Below are 9,823 nucleotides of genomic sequence, written 5' to 3'. Positions count from 1 at the left end.
ACATGTTATTTCCTGAGTAACAATAAAATGTTTCCTATTGACAAGATAAAATATAAAGTTTAGTAGCATGCAAGGGTCTTTGTGAACTACATAATTTCTTTGGTGATATGTTTGTTTATTTTAAAGAAAGTGGTAAGCTAAGAAAGCACACATATGTTTAAACTTAAAATACATATCAAGATTATTATTAATCTTTATGAAGCCCACCCATGGACCCTCTAGACTGTTATTTTATAATGCAGATCTTAACTTCTACTCTTTCTTTCCACTGTTCTTGAGTTGAATTGAATTGTCTGACCATCTTCCTCTAAGCCATGCTATCTATATTGCCATTCACATGCCTGTGCTGTTACCTTGGTCTTTCTCTTCTTTAGGAAAAATCATAATTATCCTCATTATTCAAGATTCAACATAAATATAAGAACATCTGGGATAGACTTTGGGATTTATCTCTGACAGTAGAGAGCTTATAAGTTGTCATTGTCTTCCATAAAACCAGAAAAAGCTGAACAAATTGAAAAACAACTATTTTTTAAGAACCATCAGAGAACTGAGGTTTGAGGAAAAACCTGCACCCTGAATTATGGATATAAAGGCAGAGCTAGAGTCACTTTGAGGTCTGCTTTACTGGTGCAGGAGGTTCTGGATCCATAAACTGGTAGAAACACTTAAATGGTAATTTTGATAAATTTATAGAGTTTGAGTGTGAAATGAGAATAAAAATTTCATAGAAGCTGCTGCCTTGGGAGGATTCTTACAGTTTTTTGGTTTTACTCTACAAATCCACCAAGTTATTTTTATGAATATATGAGAAAGGTACCCTGGTAACTCTGGCAGGGAAAAAGACAAAGTAAGAAAACTGAAATACACTCAGAATCTCCTCTATGACAAATGTCTACTCCTTAGGAAAAAAGTGTTTACCAGAGCCTTGTTCCAGCTTGTGGAATATGGTTACTCCCACATAAAGCCACATCTAGCCTTCCTGAATTACAAAAGGGAGAGGGAGATCTATATTTCTGGAGAAACATATGTAAAGGCCATAGCCAAGTGGCACAGGCTTACTAAATGACTGATATTTAATCAAATATTATAACAAAATTTTCCTTGCTCCACACCTAACCACCACATCAACAGGATTCCTATATAGCAGTAGATTATAGCTGCTGAAAGAGCTGCATGAAACAGACTGTCTCTGATGAGGAATACCTAGGGAAGCAAAATATTAAGAGAATAGACAAAAGCAAGGACCCTAGAATACTTTAAAGACTCTGACACCTACAGAAACATCCAAAACTAAACACAGCCGACACCTAGCCAAGGCTACTTAAATTCTCACAATATAAGCACATTTACCTCCATCTCTCTCTCCTAATATATATTTTTTGTTTCCAACAAAAAATTACAAGGTGTGCTAAAACACAAGAAAAAAACATTCAGAAGAGGCAAAGCAAGTATCAGAACAAGATTAATATATGCCATAGATGTTAGTATTATCAGACATGAAATTTAAAAATAACTATATGTTAAGTGCTCTTGTGGAAGAAATAGACAACATGCAAGAACAGAGGGGAAATGTAAGCAGAAAGGTGGAAATTCTAAAAAAAATTAAAGGAATTTCTAAAAATTTTAAACTTTATATCAGGAATGAAGAATGCTTTTGATAAACTCATCAAGAGACTGTACATGATGAAGGAAAAAAATCAGTGAACCTAAATATAGGTGAATAGCAATTTACTAAACTGAAATGAAAAAAGGAAAATGAATGAGGGAAGGTCAGTAAAGAAGTTTAACAACAGTAAAGTAACCTGAAAAGGTGTAACATACATATAATTAGAATACCAGGAGAGGAAAAAGGATGGATCAAAATAAATAATTGATGTAATAATGTCTGAGAATATTCTAATTTCCAAAATTATACTAGAGGCAACTTAAATGTCCATTAATATGTGAAGGGTGAAAACAAATGTTGAATAATCCTTATAATGAAATATTATTCAGTAATAAAAATAAAAGATACACAAACTTCACAGAGACATAGCTGCATCTTAAATGAATATTGTTAATTGAAAGATGTCAGCCTGAGGAGACTATGCATTGTCTAGTAACAATGATAGGAATTCTGAACAATGTAAAACTAGATAGAAAATATAACAGTGATTGACCAGAGTTTGGGTTGAAGATTGAATAGGTTAAGCACAGCGCAGTGAAACTATCTGTATGATACTTTGATGGGAAAAATATATGCAAAAAATAATTAACAGAAAACTCAATTAATAGTCAGGAGGCCAGAAGGGAAGTTATCATGCCCTACAACAATAGCAGAACCCAGCATGAAAAAGAAATATTTCCTCTTGTGGCCTGACAAGAGCTCAGCCAATGAGAGGCTGTCACAACTCAGCCAATGAAAAGCCCTATATTTTGAACTCTTAGTGTCTCCAATAAACTCTTTGTTTATTATAGCCTTCCCAAATTTATTTTCCCCTCTTTAAAAGAGTTCTCTCCTTGTTTTGTGGGACTTGCACGTGGCTTGCTATGGTTGCAGACCCTGAATTGCAGACAAAGAATTGTTGATTCTTAAATAAATGAATACTTTCCTGGAGAAATACCTGGCAGTCTATTTGTTTTCAGTCAAAACATGACACTACATTTGTCCAAATCCATAGAAACTTATAGCACCAAGAATAAACCCTAACATATAAAATATTTTAAAAACTCATTTAGGAAGCTGGAGCATTCTACAATGGAATTCTGAGTTTAAAAAATAACAATCTAACAATATTACAATGTAGGAAACAACCTCACTTATGGGGGTGGGGGAAAATGTACTGACTTAAGTAACTTTGAAAATGAAAAAGTATATAAAAATAGAGTCTAAAGAAACTGTATATATGTAATTTACTTTATAAATTTGTTTTTCAGAGGAATATGTGTTAACAGTTCTCATACCACTCTACATGTATACTAGAATTGAACAATTAAGGACTAAATAAATGGTAGATATGAGACCTTGGTGTCTCAATGCTGGAATGAGTTTAAATTTAAGTAAGTAAAAGAGGCTAAAATGAACCATATAGTAATAGATTAGAGTTGGGGAAATCAGTATGAACTCATGTTTAACTAAATATATATACAAATAGTTACAGAAATACACACACAAACACACACACACACATATGGCTTACTATGCGTGTATATATTTTCTTGTTCTGTCAGCTGAGAGGACTTAGAAGGAAATGGCATTCCAGTAGCAATGAACACATGTAACACCCAGATCTTGGTTTCTAAAACCATTTCCGACAAAATGAACCAGAAGTCTTTAGATAAATGGCTGATTCTAGGATTCAGGAAGAAAATATACAGGATGAGCTTAGAGCATCTTACAGTGCCAGAAAGTAAGGAAATGTTAAACACACACACACACACACACACACACACACACAACACAGTGCTTCGAAGTATATCAAAGGATCACAATAGCCAACTGAAAGAGCTCCCAATGACCAAACCTGGAACTATTGGAGAAAAATTTAAAATACTAATATTGGATTATAACTGAAAGTATAAACTAAACACATAAGCTTCCACATTCATGTAAATAATTGGCTGAATAAGTAAATAATAATAACTTACCCTCAAAGACGTGAAACAAAACTCCCCAGTCCTTAAGTCCCTGCTTCACATAGTGACTTCCTTCCACTGAGTATATAGCATGGGTAGGGAAATAAAATGGTAAAAGAAGCAGGTGATAAGGTTAACATGAATTACTTATGTTGATGCATATACCTTTGATATGATGTGATAAGAAATACATTTTACCTCTGTGTTTTGCCTCCCAGAAACATATAAACACAGCCTAATCAAGGGAAAATATCATTAGACATATCAAATTCAGGGATATGCTATAGAATATTTAACCAGTACTCCTCAAAACTGTCAAGGTCACCAAAACAAGGAAAGTATGAAAAACTGTCAAAGCAAAGGGAGCAAAGAAGATCTGATAATTAAATATAATAGGGACTTCCCTGGTTGTGCAGTGGTTAAGAATCTGCCTGCCAATGCAGGGGACATGTGTTTGAGCCCTGGTCCTGGAAGATCCCACATGCTGCAGATCGACTATGCCCATGGACCACAACTACTGAGCCTGCACTCTAGAGCCCATGAGCCACAATTATCGAGCCTGCATGCCACAACTACTGAAGACCACGTGCCTAGAGTCCATGCTCTGCAACAAGAGAAGCCACCGCAATGAGAAGCCCACACACCACAACAAAGTGTATCCCCAACTCATTGCAACTAGAGAAAGCCTGCACTCAGCAACAAAGAAGACCCAACACAGCCAAAAATAAATAAATTAATTAATTTAGGAAAATCACAGTGTCAATAGAGGGAGAAAAGTCTTAAAAAACGTAATATAATATCCCAGATGAGATCCTGAAATAGGAAAAGGAAATTAAGTAAAAACTGAATAAGGCAATCTGAATAAACAATGAATTTACATTAACAATAATGTACCAAAGCTTGTTCTTTAATTGTAACAAAAATACTATATTAATGTAAGATATCAATAGTACAAAAATCTTTGTGTGGGGACACATTGACACTCTGTACTATCTTTGCAATTTGTATGTAAATCTAAAATTTTTCTGATATGAAAAATTTAATACAACTGTTATTTGGAATGCCCTTTTGTGGTCTTCCCAAAGGCTTCTTCAGACATAAAATATAAGTGATTTATCTTTTACCAATAGATATCAGGTATGATAATTTTGTCATAGGTAATGAAAATCCCAAATAAAATATCTTAATTAAAATTCAAATTTATTGCTCATAAATGGGTATATCAATAATGCAACTCTCCTCAGGACTGGATTAATTTAGTGAGTAAAATCAACACCAAGAAATCAGCTTCTTTCTTTTTGTCCTTCTGTGAAATCAGATTCATAGTAAAGTTAGTATTTTTCTGAACATGGCTTTCAGTTCAGGACTACATGCTTTCTTTCTTTTTTCTTTTATTTAGATATTGTTTATTTATTTATATTGAGATATAATTGACATAAAAAACTGTGTAAGATTAAAGTGTACAACATGTTGATTTGATACATTTATATATTGCAATATGATTACCACCATTAGTGTTAGCAAACATCTCTATCATGTCACATAATATTTTTGTTGTGAGAACATTTAAGAGCTAACCTCTTAGCAATTTTGAAGTATTTATTACAGCACAAAATGGTTTTTTATTAACATTAATCAAGATATGGTATCTATCTAAGAGAAATCAATGGCTTGCATTTGAGTAAATCTATCACCGTTTCCAGAATTGAATGAATCACTATGGCAAGGGGAAAGTGATTACCCTTACTGGGGCAATTTAAGTAGGTCCCACTCATGGAAATGTAGGCATCAGTCCTACCAAAACTGCTGGGTGGTGTACACACTCAGGAGGTGGAATGGATTTGGGGAAAGCAACTGGACTTTACCAGTGGCTTTATATATTTTGATTACATAACCTTGAATATATTATGAGATATATCACCTGTCTGTACATTAATAGTAATGGGTTTTAAAATAAATTTAATTTTGTAAATTATTTAATAATTAACATATTTAAAATATTATTTTGAAAATTGCATTACTTTTAAAAATACATTCAGTGAAATATAAAGCCAACACTGATATGATACCCACCATTATCCTTTTAAATAAAATTATAGAACAAGTTCTTCATACACAAGTAAATTTTATATTGTTTCATTCTCTCTTTGAACCAATATTTAAAATTCACTCTGTTCTCACAATGCTATCATAAAATTATTTGTTTTATGCATTTATTAACCACACTATTATGTTTATTTGGAAAAAAATCACATTATGTTCTATAAAGGAGTTATGGATTCTGGTTACACATGCAAATAGCTTGGAAGTTGCCACTTTATCCTACAACAAGTAAAAAGATGAACAGATCTAAAAATCAATAACCCTTCTTGGATCTGTAAGAAAAGTGAGGACACAGGGCAAATGACTTTCCCCTAGTTTGGAAAGACAGACAGGTGAGTACAGAGAGTAATGGGTTACCAGAGCAGAGACTCACATGCAGAATCCACCATAAGAACCAATTACAGGATAGCACTTTGCTGTACACCTGAAACTAACACAATATTGTAAATCAACTATACTCCAATAAAAATTAAAAATAGGGCTTCCCTGGTGGTGCAGTGGTTGAGAATCCACCTGCTCATGCAGGGGACATGGGTTCATGCTCCGGTCCAGGAAGATCCCACATGCCGCAGAGCAGCTGAGCCTGTGAGCCATGGCCGCTGGGCCTGTGCATCCAGAGCCTGTGCTCCGCAATGGGAGAGGCCACAAGAGTGAGAGGCCCGCATACCACAAAAAACAAAAAAACAAAAAAAATAAAAATAAAAACCAATGCCAGGGTAGGAAAACTTGAACTGTTATTAATGAAGTGTTATCAGTGTGAAAAGTCAAAAGTTAAAAGTTCCAGGGGGACCCAGTCATATGGAACCCTAAAACATTGTGAGGTTTACCTCTAGTAATTTGAACAGTTTGTCACAGTAAATATCTGAGAAAATTCCCCAATATGCTTCTGGCAGGGTGAGTGAAAAGACTTCTATTTTTCTTAACAAGGTCAATAGGAGAATCTAGTCAACTAGGGCTTAACCTGCTGGAATATTATCAGACCTTAACTTACCTGGGTAAAGGGAAACCCCCAATTCCTGTCAGATCTAGGCTTTAACATGGGAGAAAGGAAATACCCAAGATATGAAAACAAACTAAGTCTCCATTAACAGGTGAATGGATAAAAACTAATATAAAGAATTATGGATAAAGAATATATATATATATATATATATATATATATACACACACACACATATATATTTCAGCCATAAGAAAGAATAATATCCTACATTTGCAACAACATGGATGGGCCTTGAGGGTATTGAAATAATTTATTAAGAGAAGACAAATACTGTGTTATCTCCCTTATATGTGGAATATAAAATAAAATAGACTCATATTAACATAGAACAGATTGGTTGTTACCAGGGCAGGATGTGGAGGATGGGAGAAATGGCTAAGATGATCAAAAAGTACAAACTTTCAGTTATAAGTCAAATTCTGGTGATCTAATTACAGTACGGTGAATATACTTAACAATAGTATGTTGGAAAGATGTTAAGAGAATAAATGTTAATAGGTCTCACCACAAAAATATATTTGTACTATAAGAGGTGATGAATATTAACAAAAATTATTGTGGTAATCACTTTACAAAATGTACATATATCAAACTGTTATGTTGTACACCTTAAAATAATGCAATGATATATGTCAATTATATCTCAGTGGAACTGGAAAAAAAACAGCTGTGATTTAATACATTAGGGGCTCTATTGGATAAAAAAGAAGAAATGGAAAAAAAACTATCCCAAGAAAATGGAAATCAAAAGAAAGCTGGAGCAGAAATACTCATATCAGACAAAACAGAATTTAGAAGGTATAACAATTGTAAACAGACATGCACCCAACATAGGAGCACCTCAACATATAAGCAAATACTAACAGCCATGAAAGAAGACAATAACAGCAACACAGTAATAGTGGGGATGTTAATACCCAATTGTCATCATTAGACAGATCATCCAGACAGAAGATCAATAAGGAAAAACAGGCCTTACATGACACATTAGATCAGACGGACTTAGTTGACATTTATAAAGCATTCCATCCAAAAGGAGCAGAATACACTTTCTTTTCAAGTGCACATGGAACATTCTCCAGGATAGATCACATGCTGGGCAACAAAGCAAGCCTCATTAAATTTGAGAAAATTGAAATCATATCAAGCCTCTTTCCCAACAACAATATTATGGGATTATAAATCAATTACAGGAAAAAAACTGTAATAAAACACAAAAACATGGAGGCTAAGCCATATGTTACTAAACAACCAATGGATAACTGAAGAAATTCAAAAATACCGAGAGACCAATGATAACAAAAGAAGATGGTCGAAAACCTTTGGGACACAGCAAAAGCAGTTCTAAGAGGGAAGTTTAAAGTGATACAGCTTATCTCAGGAAACAAGAAAAATCTCAAATAAACAATCTAACGTTACTCCAAAATCAACTAGAGAAAGAAGAACAAACAAAACCCAAATTTAGTAGAAGGAAAGATATTAAAAATATCAGAGCAGAAATGAATGAAATAGAGAGGAAGGCAAAGATCAGTGAAACTAAAAGATGGTTCTCTGAGAAGAGAAAACAAAATTTATAATTGTTTAGCCAGACTCAAGAAGAAAAAAAGGGAGAGGACTCAAATCAATAAAATTAGAAGCGAAAAAGGAGCAGTTATGATAGACACTACAGAAATACAAAGGCTCATAAGAGACTACTACAAACAGATATATGCCAATAAAATGGACAAGCTAGAAGAAATGGACAAATTCTCAGAAAGATACGGTCTTCCAAGACTGAACCAGGAAGAAATAGAAAATAGCAACAGACCAATCAAAAGTAGTGAAATTGAAACAGGAATTTAAAAACTTCCAACAAACAAAAGTCCAGGACCAGATAGCTTCACAGGAGAATTCTATCAAACATTCACAGGAGAGTTCACACTTATCCTTCTGAAACTCTACCAAAAAATTGCAGAGGAAGGAATATTCCCAAGCTCATTCTGTGAGTCCACCAACACCATAATACCAAAACCAGACAAAGATACAACAGAAAAAGAAAATTACAGGTCAATATCACTGGTGAACCTAGACACAAAAATCCTCAACAAAATACTAGCAAACTGAATCCAACAACACATTAAAAGGGTCATAAATCATGATCAAGTCGGATTTATCCCAGGGATGCAAGGATGCTTCAATATCCACAAATCAATGAATGTGATACACCATTTTTAAAAAGTGAAGAATTAAAACTATATGTTCATCTCAATAGATGCAGGAAAAGCTTTTGACAAAATTCAACACCCGTATATGATAAAATCTCTCCAGAATATGGGAATAGAGATAATTCACCTCAACATAATAAAGGTCATATGTGACAAACCCACAGCTAACATAATTCCCAACAGGGAATACCTAAAAACATTCCCTCTAAGATCAGGAACAAAGAAAGGATGCCCACTCTCACCACATTTATTCAACAAAGATTTGGAAGTCTTAGCTATGGCAATCAGAGAGTTTAAATAAATAAAAGTAATCCAAACAGCAAAAGAAGTAAAATGGTCTTGTTTGCAGATGACATACTATACGTAGAAAATCATAAATATGCAACCAAAAAATAGTAGATCTCATCAATGAATTTGGTAAAGTTGCAGGATACAAAATTAATACACAGAAATCTCTTGCATTCCTATACACTAAAAATGAAAATCAGAAAGAGAAATTAAGAAACAATCCCATTTACCATCACATCAAAAAGAATAAAATACCTAGGAATAAACCTACCTAAGAAGGCAAAATATCTCTATTCTAAAAGCCATAAAATGCTGATTAAAGAAATTGGAGACAACAGAAACAGATGGAAATATATACCATGTTCTTGGATTGGCAGAATCAATATTGTCAAAATGACTATACTGCCCAAGGCGATCTACAGATTCAATGCAATCCTTATCAAAATTAGCACATTAAGGGCTCTAATGGATAACAAATACAGCATGGAAGAACAGATGGACAATATCAACAAAAAGTTGAAAATTCCAAAAAAGAACCAAAAAGAAAAGTTAGAGATCAAAATTATTTTAACATAAATGAATAATGTCTTTTGTGGGCTTATGCGTA

Source organism: Physeter macrocephalus, chromosome 21, assembly GCF_002837175.3.
Source record: "Physeter macrocephalus isolate SW-GA chromosome 21, ASM283717v5, whole genome shotgun sequence".
Taxonomy (NCBI): domain Eukaryota; kingdom Metazoa; phylum Chordata; class Mammalia; order Artiodactyla; family Physeteridae; genus Physeter; species Physeter macrocephalus.
The sequence above is the reverse complement of the archived record's forward strand: the minus strand, read 5'-3'. Positions refer to the sequence as shown.